This window comes from Pseudopipra pipra, chromosome 2 (genome assembly GCF_036250125.1).
Source record: "Pseudopipra pipra isolate bDixPip1 chromosome 2, bDixPip1.hap1, whole genome shotgun sequence".
In the NCBI taxonomy this organism is placed as follows: Eukaryota; Metazoa; Chordata; class Aves; order Passeriformes; family Pipridae; genus Pseudopipra; species Pseudopipra pipra.
The window spans coordinates 31,946,138-31,960,829 of NC_087550.1; the positions used below are offsets into that span (position 1 = coordinate 31,946,138).

The 14,692-nt window shown below is 40.4% G+C and overlaps 1 protein-coding gene across 17 annotated transcripts in view; it reads right to left on the minus strand.

Moving 5' to 3' along the window:
• The window catches only part of TENM4 (teneurin transmembrane protein 4), a 1,582,078-nt gene that overhangs the window by 419,735 nt on the left and 1,147,651 nt on the right, over positions 1-14,692 (minus strand). Inside the window, exon 9 of one of the 17 annotated variants that reach the window (XM_064644890.1) lies at positions 6,153-6,272. The exons of the other annotated variants lie outside the window; for them this stretch is intronic. The gene's annotated coding sequence lies outside the window, so the exon portion shown is untranslated. The remainder of the gene's footprint in view (positions 1-6,152; positions 6,273-14,692) is intronic. 17 annotated transcript variants of the gene reach the window in all.

The following is a 14,692-nucleotide window of genomic DNA, read 5'->3' on the forward strand; positions in this document are numbered from 1 at the left end:
TGCTCTGGAAAGAAAGATCAACAACTGCCTGTGGTCCCACCACAGCCCACAGTTAGGGAAGTTAATGGGAAGCCAGGATAAAGACTATATATATATATATACATATATATATATATATACACACACACACACATATATATATATATAAGTAATCTTCATAACAGTACGTGGGTCTCTACAAATGTCCAGCTGCTTGATTGTGTTTTCCATAGCCAAATAATGGTACTCAAACAGTATTTCCTTTCTTGACAGCAGTGCTCTCATAATAGTCATAGACCTGAAAGTGCCCAATGTTCGATGATGGTTATCAGAGCATCAGTGAGAAAAACCAACCAAGGACCTTTGCAAGCAGACTAGGAGATACTCACACCATACCAAGGCAATTTAAAGCATAGTAAGGGGAGATTTCAGGCAACTTTTTCCTGGTTGGATGGCCATATGCAGAAGGTGATCACAACAAACACAGCGAGAATTCATATAAAACACTTCAGAATATTTTAATGCCTACTTACAAGCAACACAAAGCGTCTAAAATGGGGAGCCTAAATCCTCTGCTAGTTAATGCAGACATTTCCAGATAAACTAAGGTACAAAACTAATATTTAACTAACAGATGACATGAATAGCCCAGTGATTGTCCACTTTGCTGACAAAACAAGAAGGCAAAGAGTCAATCTTGCCTAGAGACAGAGCACCAACTGGGAAGCAGGATAGATACATGGATTTGTTTCCTGTCTACATGAAATGAACTCCGTAACATTATTTCCAGGCACATTAGCCCACAGTTTTCCAGTTCAGCTAATAAAGGATACTGTTGACCATCTACTAGTCACAAGCAGTTGTTCCGGCACTTCTCTCTTTTTCCCATGACCAGGGACACTTTTTTGATGAATCTGATGCTCATCAGATGTTTCTATATAAGTTTTTCTTTACCGAGCTATAATACTGAGCAGCACTAGCATATTGGCATCTCAGGAGGTTTTCAGTACTCAAGCAGTTCACTCTGAAGATTATGATTCCAGTTCTTTTTGCAGTCATTTGTTTATTTTCATGACATCATGACAATTGTTCTCCCATCGATGATTTGCCTTTCTTTGGTCCTGTAACTGCTTATACCCAATAGCATGTCTTTATCATGCATACCTGACATATTTTAAAACATCACATGTAAGTGTCTCACCAGAGGAACAATTTAGCTCAACTCCATGCAATGCCTTAGTAGTTCAACCCATTACTTTCCCAGCTTTAAATCCATAGCAGAAATTTTCTCACTCATATTTGTCAAATACCAGCTACCACTGGCTCTGACATTTATATCTCTACTTTAGACTACAGTTCAGATCAGAAAGCTTCTTAAATCTACAGAATGAGTAGGACTATGGAGATCATAATCAATCAGGAAGTGATAAAATGAGATAATAGATATGCTTTGATGCATCTCTATGTACAGACAGAAATATCTGTATTTAAAAAATATAGATACGTAGAAATATTCTACATAGCCACCAAAAGTTTATAAATCAGCATTTTCTGCTTTCATAAATGTATTTGAACAAAACATCCCCAAAATTCAGCAAAATTTAGAGGTCAGTGTTCCAAACTGGCATCTTTGCTGGGAATTTATAGGATAATTTGCTTTGTTCAGACTTTTTCTATATTTCTACACCTACTGCAAACAAGTGCTATGCCATTGGTGCCAACCTAAAAGACAGTATTCTGAGATATAAAGGAATTTATCTCAAGCACAAAGCTTTGTGAGTATATGAAGCATTAACAAAGGCCACATGCTGCAAAGACCATGCTACCAGTCTTGAGTAATAATCTGCTTTACAAAAAAGTTGCCATCCCAGTTGAAAGAGCAACAAGCTCTAGAGCTGCCCAAAAGCTTATCTCAGAGCCATTGCATTAAAATCCTGAAGAAAGTCATCAGAAGTTGTCTGCTTTAGTATTTGTCACACTGAGCCTTGAAGAAAATTCCGCAGGAGCATTGAGTCTCACAATATTTCGAGCATCTCTTGTCACAGGTTGAAACCAAGTTGCCAAATGTGGTAGAAACTATATCAAACTGTAACAGGACCCGAATTCCTTCTTATTTCTGTTTTACTTGGTGATTGGGAAGAAGATGCCCAAGACACTCTTCAAGGTGGATCAGACTATAAGTGTTCTTCAGGCTGCAAAACTAACGTTCCAGCCAGCTACTCTTTGAGAAGCTCCTGATACATTTACTCCCCAAAGCTGCAAAGAACAAACCAGACCTTTAGTCATGTGGGGCCTAGATGGTATTACTCTCACTTTTCATTAACTTCAGGAGACCTGCATTGACACTGGCATGGAATTAGTGTGAACAATAGTTTGGATCCTACTCTAGCAGGCAAATGCCAGTCCAGATTCAGGGATGATACCTGCACCTTGCCCACTGCCGCCATTAAACAGAATAATGACTCCTTTATGCCTTTGATTCCTTTCTCACTTGTTGTCTGCTGAGACATGATGCCTTCTGGGACAGGGTCTGTCTTACATGCATTTATCTGTGGACTGATGTTGCCTGAAACTATAGCAGCATTAACCTGCTGCAGCTATAGTCAAAGCAACAGAAAAATGTCTACACCTGCATCATATCTTTTCTGTGTGTGAAGAGGAATAAGCTGAAAAATGAAAGGCAGGTCTGCTGTGATGCAATACTCTGGATTGTAACAGTATATAGTTATTTTAGTAGAATATTTATATTTTTGGATGACATAGTTATACTGCTAAAAACTACTAGTCTTTGCTGGAGTAGAATGTCTCACAATGCTGCTGCAGTCCTGACTGGTACATGTGGATGTTACCGTAACGCAAATAATGAATAATAAAAAGTAATAATTGAATGTGAACTGCATGCACTGGGCTGTCATGGATAAGCAATACAAATTACTTGCAGAATTTTTTTCTGCTCCTCTGTATTCTGCTCTTTGTGACGAGCTCTTTGTCAACTTTTCCTTCACTGTTAGCAATGAAAATGTGCATATGTGGCATCTAGTAACTCAAGCTTCCCACGGGGACAGTTAATTCTCCGCTCCTTGGTCCTGTGCTTATTTCCCTCAGTCACTTTTCCCCTATGGATCCAGTAACACAGCAGAAGATGTGCCAGAAAGAGAATGAGAGCAATAATTAACCACAAGGAATGAAAAAATGGGACTGGTTAGAAAGAGCAAGAAGCAATGGCATGTCAAACAACAAAACATCACTGCTCGATGGTTTAAACAAGTAACATGAAAGCCTTGTTCTTTCTTTTCCATTGACGCAGGAGTCTCCCTATCCACAGAAATATCTCTACATTAAAAGATAACATTAAACAATCCAATCTTTAATAAGCCACTGGAAACCCAGAGGCACGAGACAGACCCCCTTTGTTTTATTACAGACCTTATATGCTCAGAGGTCTTCAGATGAATGAGGTGTCAGACAGCAGTCTGGGGAGACTGCGGGTGTTAGCTCAACACCCTCCATCAGCTTCACAAAACCATCCCTCCATGCACTCAGACCCCACCCTGCCTTTCCCAGAGTGGCTGAGGATAATGAAGAAATTATTCCAAAACTGCAGAGTCTAAAATAAATTTGCTTCTATCTGAAAGTCAGATTTTATGCCATATATTTTTATTTTATGCCATATTTTTATGGGATTCACATGCTGAGAAAAAAAATCTTAGCTTTGATGAGTTCAACAGCAAAACTGCAAAAGAGTTACTCACTTGCCTAAGTAGGGGCTTCTAGTCCTGTTTGAGATCTCCTGGGGTATCCCACAGCTTGTTGCCCATCTCATGCCCATCCTTTGGAACACTTTGTGGCATCTCATAAAGCAGTGAAAGCCTGTGTCAGGTACCCAAACCACTCTTCTGTCTATTCTGGGCTACAATTTCAGCCTGAGGCTAGTTCGTGATGAGATAGCAGTGTTTGCAGAAAGTTTCCTTTTCTTGCTTGGATCACACTAGCAATTAGTCCTTGGAGAACAAAACACTGCAGAGGCAGGATGAAAATATCTGGCCAGTGTAGAACTCATTTACCCTCTCTGGCTGGCAGCACAGGGAGCGGATCAAGCCTCTCAACCCACAGCAAACGTCAGAAGAAAAACTCTCCGGTCTAGATGTCAGGTCTTAAAGATTTTTTTTATTTGTAGCCTGAAAATTCAAAACTGTAACCTATTAAACAGGGATTTGCCTAATGCCTCATATAAATCTCATTGAATTCTGCTCTAATACCAGTTCTACATCTGTGTGACAGTGAAAGGCAGGTATTCCACATTTTCAACACTGGGGCACCAGTTCTACATTAATTTCATTGCAAGCATTAGGTCCAGCTGCAGAGAGGTACTTTCAAGACTTGGGACTTTGAAGTTCCATCCAAGTCCTTGATTAAGACAATGCAACCGCAAGCTACCTTTTTTATGTTTGTCTTTCAACAGCAAAATAACATGGATGGAAAAGATTAGGATCCTGTGCTTTGCATGAAGGCTGGGCTGGCAGGTTCTGCTCAGGACTTTCTTCACGTCCAGCTCCAAGTTCAACTACCTAGGAGTCACTTGACTCCTAGACTTGGTCGAACTCATGACAACTTCCCAAGCACCTCCTCCTATGCTTGTTCTAAGAAAAGAGATCCAGCGTTATCTTTAAAACTGAAGCAACCCAGAGCTCTGTCCCATCAGCTACACAGGACAGATAAGTTCAAAAGCACTTTGGCAGGGAATGTGCATCTGACACCTTTCCCTTACATGATGCCTCTCCAAATAGGCTCCTAAGCTAAACCACTGTCTTTGGTTTAACAACCAAAGATGCTTGATAAAGCAAAAGGGGATTTGGGAATGTATGTGGCAAAAATTGGCTGGTTGATAAGGCACATTATGTCTAGAAAGCTCCTTTGAGCTTACACTTCATCAAGCTGGATGATTCCATATGTGAAGGGTAATCTAAAAATGTGGTGAAGCACATGCAAACAGGTAAGTGAATCCCTGCACAAAGTACAACCCCTCTTTGAAAGTTATGATGGAGAATCAAATGCATGTGGCCTGGGTGAGAATTCCTCATTTGCACCAGGACAGCAGTGTATAACAACCTCTTTTGCTCTGCCTCACTCCTCACGCTTGCAGAATAAAGACTCCTAAACCCTTCAAAGATGCCAGCATGGTGTTTACACCTTGCTACAAGGAGCAGTGAGCAGCAGAGTTTTGATCATGAAAATTTTCAGGATGAAATAATCACATGAAGAGGAAGAGAGAAAACAGGCTGACTGTAGATGTGGTAGAAAATGATACTATGATTTTTATTGAAATTATGGAGGTAATTTTTGAGAAATTACAGAACTTCCAAGCCTCTAAGGAAACCCCTGATATAAGATGAGCTCACATATGATCAGTTTGCCCAACTTTGTATTTTCCCCTTCTGACCGACCCCTTTGATGGATTTGCCGGGCAGATGGATCTGGGCATTTTTTGGAAGGAAGCATCATGGCCAGGGAAGGGTTACAACAACAGATGCCCCACATTTGAAGCGCTTCTCTAAGCCTCTGTATGCACACAAACAAGAGATGCTGCTGAGCCTCTCTTCATGTTAAGAAAGATAAAATCAGGTCACTTAAGACAGAGAAGAAAGAATGAGACAAAAACAGATCTCAGAAGTCACCACTAACAGAACATCCTGTACATGCAAGAGTAACGTAAAGGGAAAAGTGAAATTCCTGCAGACTCCAGTTCCTGCATGAATTCCCTCTGTTGTTATGAGAATGATTGAGGGTTTTTTCCTGCCTTTCTTTCCCCACCTACAAAATGGGGACAGCACTTACATAACTGCTTTGCTAAGTGCATAGGAGGATTAGCTGGCTGTCATTTGTCATATGAGCTGAGCTATGAAAGTGCGAAGGAGTATTTTTAATAAATACCTCATTACCTCATTATATTTTTGACTTTGATTCTTTCCAGGAAGGTCAATCACATTTTATTTTTTTCTGCCATCCTCCCAAAAATGTGCAGACCCCTTAACCATCTCATTGCTGATGAGCCACCTTTACCTAAAATGACTTGCACACAGCATGATGTACTTCTATTGGTCAGTCACGTATGCAAGTCACAGGGAGCAGCACATTAAACAATAACAGATTGATTTGTATTTTAATAATCTGACCTTGTTTGATCTGGACAGGCAATGGTGTTTTACATCCAGTCATGCTGCAAACACGACAGGTTATGGATCCTTCTTACACTGCTGTGAATACTGAGTGATTCCAGTGATGGCTTCAGAATTCTACCACAGAAACAGAGATCAAAATAACTTTAAATAATTGGGGATATTTAAATAACTTGGAAGTGGCTGCAGCCTTGCTCTTCAGGCTTTAACCTGCACAAGCTTCTGAAATTTTGTACCCTTTGCAACTAGGGACTGGGGCAAATTTTTTCCAGCATACCCAAAGCCTATTTTATTTTGTTGTAATCAAATTGACCTGGATTCACTTGACTTCCTTCAAGCAAAATTCACTGTACTGCTCATGAAAAAAAATGGCCCCCACAATATCTGCCAGATGTAGTGACCCTCAGATAAAAAAAGATATTTTCATCAGCATATTATTTTATTTCTTTAGCTGATTTGCTTTTGTCTCCTAAAAGCCTTTGGGACACAAAGCCAGCACTAACTTTCCTACCCATCACAATGCTCAGTGATAACATTAGCTGACCCACTTGAGCTCTGCAATGAGTTATGGTAATAAATGACTGAAGGCAAATTGACTCTTCTGTCTCTTCACAATGCAAGTCTCAATGCATATGAAAAGACTTCTTTTTTTTATCATTATGAGGGCTTACCACTTACCAAGGAGTGCTTTCTAGGGAGAGGGAAGCTGCTGTATGACCCATGTAAAAATGGTAAATAGCAATTCAGACTGTTTATTTTGCACATTACACAAGTGAATTAATATTATAGGGCTGGAATTACACTGGAGGATTACTTGGCACTGTTTTTCTGTCTTTGGCCAACTCACAGTGCAGAAGGACAGGCGTGATGGATGTGACAACACCTGGGCTATGTTGCAGAAGTGCAAAATGACAGCCTCAGAAAGCAGTCAGGAAAATGGAAAAGGATTCAGTTTAACTCTGATTGAGGCTTTTCCATAGGATTTTCCTGAAGGTGACCCAACTGCTTTCACAAAAAATTGTAACACAACTTCTGTTCATATTTTCTCATGCCATCTCCATAGCAGAACAGAGTGCAGACTTTGCTCATACCCGAATGCAGTTCTCTGCCCTCTTTGCTTCCTTAGGTCCTTGAGTCACTGCACTGGATGACTGGATCCACTTCCTGAAGTGGTTGAAAGCCCTCTTCAACTTTCTGTTATCCCTGAGTGGAAGCCTCACTCACCTGACTTCATCAGGCTACAGAAAATGATCTTCTTCATCCCTCTCTTATGTATGAGGGACACAGAAACAGAAATAACTGTTTGCTTTTGTACCCTTATGAACCATCTAGTTCCAACACCCCTGCGATGGGCAGGTTGCATAAAGCCCCATTGAGCCTGGCCTTGAACACTTCCAGGGATGGGGCAGTCACAACTTCTTTGGGCAACCTCTGCCAGTGCCTCACCACCCTCACAGGAAAGAATTTCTTTCCAATATCTAATCTAAAACTGCCATTACTCCTTGTCCTGTCACTCTATGCCCCTGTCAAAAGTCTATCTCTCTTGTAGCCCTTTTAGGTACTGGAAGGTGCTCAAAGGTCTCCCTGGAGCCTTCTCTTCTCTGAACAACTTCAGCTCTCTCAGCCTGTCTCCATAGCAGAGATGCTCCAGCTCTCTGAGCACCTTCATGGCCTTCTTTGGACTCACTCCAACAGGTCCATGACTGTCTTATGCTGGGGACCCCAGAGCTCAATACAGTACTGCAGGTGGGGAACTTGGATTAGCCAGAGCTCATCTTGTCATCAGATCTGATTAGGCTTCGGTGTAAATGGTTGCTTTGAAGAAATGAAGATGCAGTCAGATAGATCCGTCTGTTATTCCTAAGTCTAGAGAGATACTTGTCTGATATTAGATGAAGAGAAAAATGGCATGAAAGGCAAGTGGCTTTGGGTTCATTTTAAAGACATTTCCTCATTCAGTCATAAAAGATTCACTGATTATTCACTTCAGGGAGGGTCAGAGCTGGATGTGTATTCCAGGGCTAAGGAAGGTATGGTCTTCATCCACTGCTTACATATAACTGGAGAGTCCACTTCATGCTTGTATTTAGTTAGGCAAAATGGAAGGAAGGGAAGACCATCACATTGGATAAACTCATTACCAATCCATTGCTAATATGCTTGATTGCTAATGGTGACTTTCTTTCCCCCCCTTATTAGAAGGCAATTCATGCCAACAGAATATTATAATGAGAATAGCGGAGTAACATTTCCCAGATCAAGGCTTTGAATGCCAAGCTGGTAGAAGGGGAAGAAACCTTCATGATCTGGGAACTCTAACAAGCAGGACGGGATTGCACTATAAATTACATGCTGGGCATGAGTTACAGTAATCTCGATCACTAGAGACTCATCAATTGGATATTTAAGAGCAGGCACATAAATAAAATATCTCCAGATTGTAGATGGATTACATGCATGCAGTTCTGTTATGGATACACTTTCTTCATGATTCCTACTACATGGTCCACTGATAGGATTTTAAAATTTTATATCCCAGGCCAGTAAGTCCAGAAAGTACTTCCTAAATAAACTACTGCCAATACTGATCTGAATTAAGACCAGCCTTTAAATGCTACACTATGCAATTGATTTGGCTTTTCACTGTTCGTGGTTTTTCTTTTCTTTCCATTCTTCCCAGAAATAAAACAATAACTGCACTCCAGAAAAAAAGAAGACAAAGAGATAATTCTTAATTTGGTATTCAGTTGAGGAACAAGAGCAATACATCCAATGAATTAAAAGAACACCATTAAGCAGTTTAAGAATACAATTTTAGTTTTGTGAAAGCAATGATACTAACAGTTTGCATCACTGCAGTATCTTCACTTTGAGAAGATTCTGAAGATCTTTGCAAACTAAAATTTGTGGAGAAATGTCATACAGCAATCTGGGTAACTTGAGCAACTCCGTGTGAACACTGAGCAGCAAGACTGTGAATTCTATGAGAAAGGCCATCTTAATGTGCTCTGTAAGGGAAAAATAATTTTTTAATGTACTTATAGATTAAACATTCAGTTTGTCCCATTAAGCAATTTTCAGTTCTCTAGAAGATCAAAAATCATTACCCTTCATAATTTTTATAGATTTCCCAAATCTTGACAATTTTGTCAATTTTCTTCAAAAGTTCAGTTTCAGTTGTGATCCTTAACCTTACAACTGGTAAGTAAAGAAGCAGCAATCAAAGATGGTGATGTATGGTCACCAGCTCCACGAGTTGGTTATTCTTCTTTCTAAATGAAATTATTTCAAACTTTCCTTGCAAAGAAAATCTTAGATTATAAATTTGCTCTAGGTTACTTGTAATATTATTTTTCAAAATGTTTAAATACTCCAAAAGAATTGAGGCATTTTAATTGGCTCTAATGAAATACATGCATTTGTGGTTTTTTTCCCCAGAGCAGTTGTTTGTACGTCTGCTTTAGCTCTGCCTGACACAATATTTTTGCCCTCTATTTTTTGGAACATTAGGTGAATCCCAAACTTATTACACAGCTGCACTGCTTCATTCCTACTTGCTTCAGGCTGAGGGTAACATGCCGGAGCACAGCCTGATCTCTCCAACACTTCTTGGTACGTACGTGTGGCACCTGAGATGTGGATTATTTGTTGCTTTAGCTGTAGGAAAGAGCCAGGCGTGGAGGAAATTGTGACTCAGAGATGAACAGTTTGTAGTACTTCTTGGTTTTTTCAGGCCTGCTGTAACCATCTTATGATGTGCAGCCCTTGCTGAAGGCTATGCACTAAATTGGGTGATGCTTTCACACTTGGCGGATGTCGGTATTCCATTGAGTCAGTGAGTCAGTGCAGGATGATGACTTGCACCTGGCTTTTCCCCCCATATTCAACACTGATGAGGCTGCACCTTAAATCCTGCATTCAGTTCTGGGCCCCTCACTACAGGAAAGACATTGAGGTGCTGGAGTGTGTCCAGAGAAGGGCAACTGAGCTGATGAAAGGTCTGGAGCACAAGTCTGATGAGAAGCCGCTGAAAGAGCTGAGGGTGTTTAACTTGCAGAAAAGGAGGCTAAGGGGGAGCTTGTCGCTCTCTACAACTGCCTGAAATGAGGTTTTGGACAGATAGGGACTAGTCTCTTCTCCTAGGCAAAAAGTGCTAGGACAAGAGGCCTAGGCGCCTCTAATTGTGCCAGGGGAGGTTTAGATTAAATATCAGGAAAAATTTCTTGACCAGAAGTATTGTAAAGCATTGGACTAGGCTGCCCAGGGAAGTGGTTGAGTCACCATCCTAGGAGGTATTTAAAAGATATGCAGATCTGGCATCTGGGGACATGGATTAGTGGTGGCTTGGCAGTGCTGGGTTAATGGTTGGACTCGATGATCTTAGAGGTCTTTTCTGACCTAAACAATCCAATGATTCTAAGATGGATTATGCCCCAAACTCCCACTCCTCCAAATGAATTCAAGTCTTGTCTCAGGTATCACAGGACACACCTACACTCTTGCACTACCAGGGGCCAGGAGCTGAGTTTCAGGTGACTCGACAACAGCTGGCACTACTCGGCTTCTGGTGCTCCAAGTTTTGTTTTTGACTGTTCCTGCTGGATCTCAACAAAACAAATCAGCCCTGGAGAGGGTAGCCATGAGGATGTGAGCTTCTTGCTTTTATCCTTTAGGCTATAGATTCTTGTCCTTTAGGTGATACTTAAGCCTCTAGAACATTTTTTTCTCTTCCCCCCCCCCCCCCCCTCATTTTTTTTCTCCCCTTGCCTTTTTTTTTCCCTCCTTTTTTTTTTTAACCAGCATAAACACAGCTGTAGAGATCCCAAACAAGCCATCTACTTCCAGGGGAAGTTTCCCCAAGTGTTCACTTCTCAGTGTCTTCCTTTTTTGTGACCATATTTATTTTATCTTAACATTTTTTAAAATGTATATCCTATGGAAGCCACACCACTGACCTGCTTTTAAAAATGCATTTTAGAAATACTTGCTTCTTCAGATGTTTTAATACAGCATTTATGCTGCAAAGGTTAACCCAAACAGGTAACAGACCAGAGGACGCATTAACTATAGTGTGTGTGAAACAAAACTAAACAAAACAAAAAACATTTTATAAAAAATAGACTTTGTCAGGTTTGTGAATAATGCAAATGGTGAGCTGAATTGTGTCAAAACATAAACTGAGCAATTCTTTTCAGTGATGCAAATCTTCTGTAGCTACTCTGAAATCTTAATCACAAAGGTTTTTCTACAATATTAAAGAGAAGACCCTCCTTTCACTGAAGAGTGATAAAGAGGCACTAAGCCATGCTCTATTGTTAATCACAAGTCATTTTAATGTGGGTCTGTAACACTGTGAAAGGTGACCTACAAAAGGCAAGTGGCAGGCTATAATTCTGTGCCTTGGAAGGTAACACCAGCATCTACTAGCTGTTAACTGACTTTCCTGTTATACAGTTATCCTCTGTGACACTTTTGGACGCTCAGTGGAGGTCCTTGCTACCACTGTCTGTGTTAATCCCTGTAATGGGGATGGAGCAGTAAATTGTTTAGAGCATGGAAATGACTCTCCCATCCTGTCTGAAAGCAGCAGCAACAAACATGTTGCTGTGAACCCAATCCCAATTTTCAGTCACAGGCCACTAATTAACATTTTTTATAAGATACAAACACTACCTGGCCTCAAAATTGACTAGGATCCTGTTGTAGAAGCACAGTGTAAGATTTTTGTCTCCATTCTGAAGAATTTATAATCTGACTAGGCAAAGGACTAGCAGAGTATTTGGGAAATACCACAGCATTTGTGTCCTGTTCTCAAACACCTCCCTAAGTGCTGACACGTGGCTACTGTCAGAGACAGACATGAGACTAGATGGACCTTTGATGTGCCTGGTCTGAGCATTAAGAACAGTGGAAGAAAATCCATGCACTAAGGACTCAAGTGTTCAGCCAGAGCCAGGTCAACAGCCAAGCAGAGCAGAGAGCTCAGGGGTTGCAACCCAGAACTCAGCCTGGGAACTGCTTCAGAGCATTCAGACAGGTCTCCCTCCTCTTCCTCCTTCTGCTCCTTTTCTTCTTCCCATCTCCACAGACTCCGAGAGATCCTCATAAGACTTGCATGTGCTTTCTTTAGGAAGGGATTTCTAGACTGAGGTAGGAACAGTGACAAAGTGCCTGGGCTGTTGCCATCACTGCTCCTGTACATTTGACATTTCAAAGAGGCAGGACTAGCTGCAGAAGCCAACCTGGTTAACATGGATAATGAACCAAACAGCATGTACCTGCTCAGAGCAAGCAGGGATGCGCTCTCATATGTATTCCAGTTACATCCCTCTTGTGAAGTTTGATATTCACCTCAGTGGGATGAGACAGCCTTTAAGGCAGCACTGCTGATACAAGCACAGTCTGCAGGCTGCTCCTCTACAGATGTAGAGGTTTAAGAAGGGAAGGAGAAGCACCAGAGCAGGCTGAGAAGAAAAAAATACAACTGGGTATTTCTGTACTGTTCACTGCTATCTTGGAGAAAGGTAGAACCATCGTAGGAACATGAGCCAGTAGCATTACTCAGTTTAAGAAAGGCAAGAATAGATGAAACCTTGGTTTTAGTCTCCTTTGCTGCCTTGATGACGGACGTCCCACCTGTGATTCCTTCTTTGTGCTGTAATCCTCACCTGCCTCAGTGTGTATATTTTGGATACAGACTTGAAAGTTGTGATGGTATGTGGTTTTCAACAGAGTTTCCCCAGTCATACCTCACAGGAAATTTGGCTCTGGTTTATTTTGTAAATTTGATACATCATCTCTTCCTAAGGAAACTAGACATGTTTTCTTTTGGAGGGCAGAAATGGAAGGAGAAAGAAAGGAATGGGAAGATTCAGCAAAATCTACATTAAAAAATGCTAAAATGCAGTAGATACATGGACCCACTTTTTTCTCATTCCTCTTTAGTTTCTTTAACTGAATAATGATCTAACATTGATTTTTATCTGGTAACTCATTTGGGATGAATCCCAGAGCAGTAAGTTTTGTTATTCTAACTTGCTGTTACTAAACCCAGTTTCACCAAAGCAAGCTAGTGGCTGTAAAAAAATGTCTTCAGTCAGTCTCAGTTCTGAACTAGACCATGAAATTATAAATATTAGTCATGTCTTCTATAAGCCAGTGAAAACATGTCTGTAAAATACATGTGAATGTAAAAATTCAGTCTTAGGAGACAGCTAAACTTGAGCATCTGAATGTAGTTTAGAAGGACTCCATGTGAACTCCTGTACGCAAAGGAGAAAAACAAATCAAAAAGTATGTAGAAATGGGCTTTGACCCTCTATTGAACTCCATCACGTCTGTTTTCTTGGCACTAGGTACTCTTAAATGCTTGTGAAGAACTGCAGCTATTTGAAATCATGATACCAAACTGAAAAACATCCTGTCACCTTGAATGCAACAATCAATATTGACCCCCTTTACCATGCAGTAGCAGATTTCAAGGTCAGTCTCCCACTGGCAATGTGGAGCCAGGATACGTGTTGCAGTGCAAGTCTTTTATTTCCCTTTTTCCTCATGTATCCAAAGTAAAATATGTATGAGCTATATCTTGGCAATTCCCTTTTTTCCAATCAAATCAGATACCACAGTCCTGAAACTCAACCTCTTTTTCCCTTCATCTCTTCCCCCTTGGAAATGACCTGTCTCACTTTATCTGTTTCTCTTCCTAGTCCATTCTGTTTTAAACTCAGAATTTCCCTCACTCAAAACACAGCATTTCTGCCAAAACTCTACTTTTCAAGTTTTTTCAGAATTCAGGTTCAATCCACCAGTGGGAAAGATTATTTCTGACTTTTGCAGTCCAAAATTAGGAACATATACTTTTACACAGAGAATCCAAAACAGAGTCATGTTTCTATTACCTACCTCAATCTTTTCAGGCATTGATATGTTTTTGTACTGACAAATGGTGCACTAAGTCAGGGTTTCTGAAGAGAGGTTCCTCAATAAGTCATTAAGAAGAGGAGTTACAAAACCTAATTTGGGCTTTCTTATGTGATCTAGTGCTCACTGGGAGAAAACAAGAAGTATCATGGACTTCCAGAGATGTTTTTCTGTTCACTTGTACTCCAAAAAATAACTCACAGGAAGCTTAAATAACATTGCATTATGCAATTCCTTAAGTATATATCTGTTTAATTTAAATGTTTTACTTTTTTGGTTGGGTCTTTTTTTTATTTTTTTTTCTTTACTTAGAGGAAAAAAATTCTCTACACAGGATGTCACTTGCTACAGGGAAACAGTTACGATTTTTCTGTTTTCATGTGTCCTTTGTCTTCCAGCGCTACATGGTGCGAGAAAGTCTGTTCTGTTTAGGGGAACCAAACTGTGACAATCATTTTGTTCTGGGACATAGTACTCCTGTCTAGCACTTTTGAAGATCTGGTGGCCTAAATTCAAGCACATCTGAAGGACATTTATGGATGCATGAGTGGAAAAGCCTTTTTATTTCTAACTGGACTTTTTCACAAAATACAGCTATTTAATAGGGAGTTCTA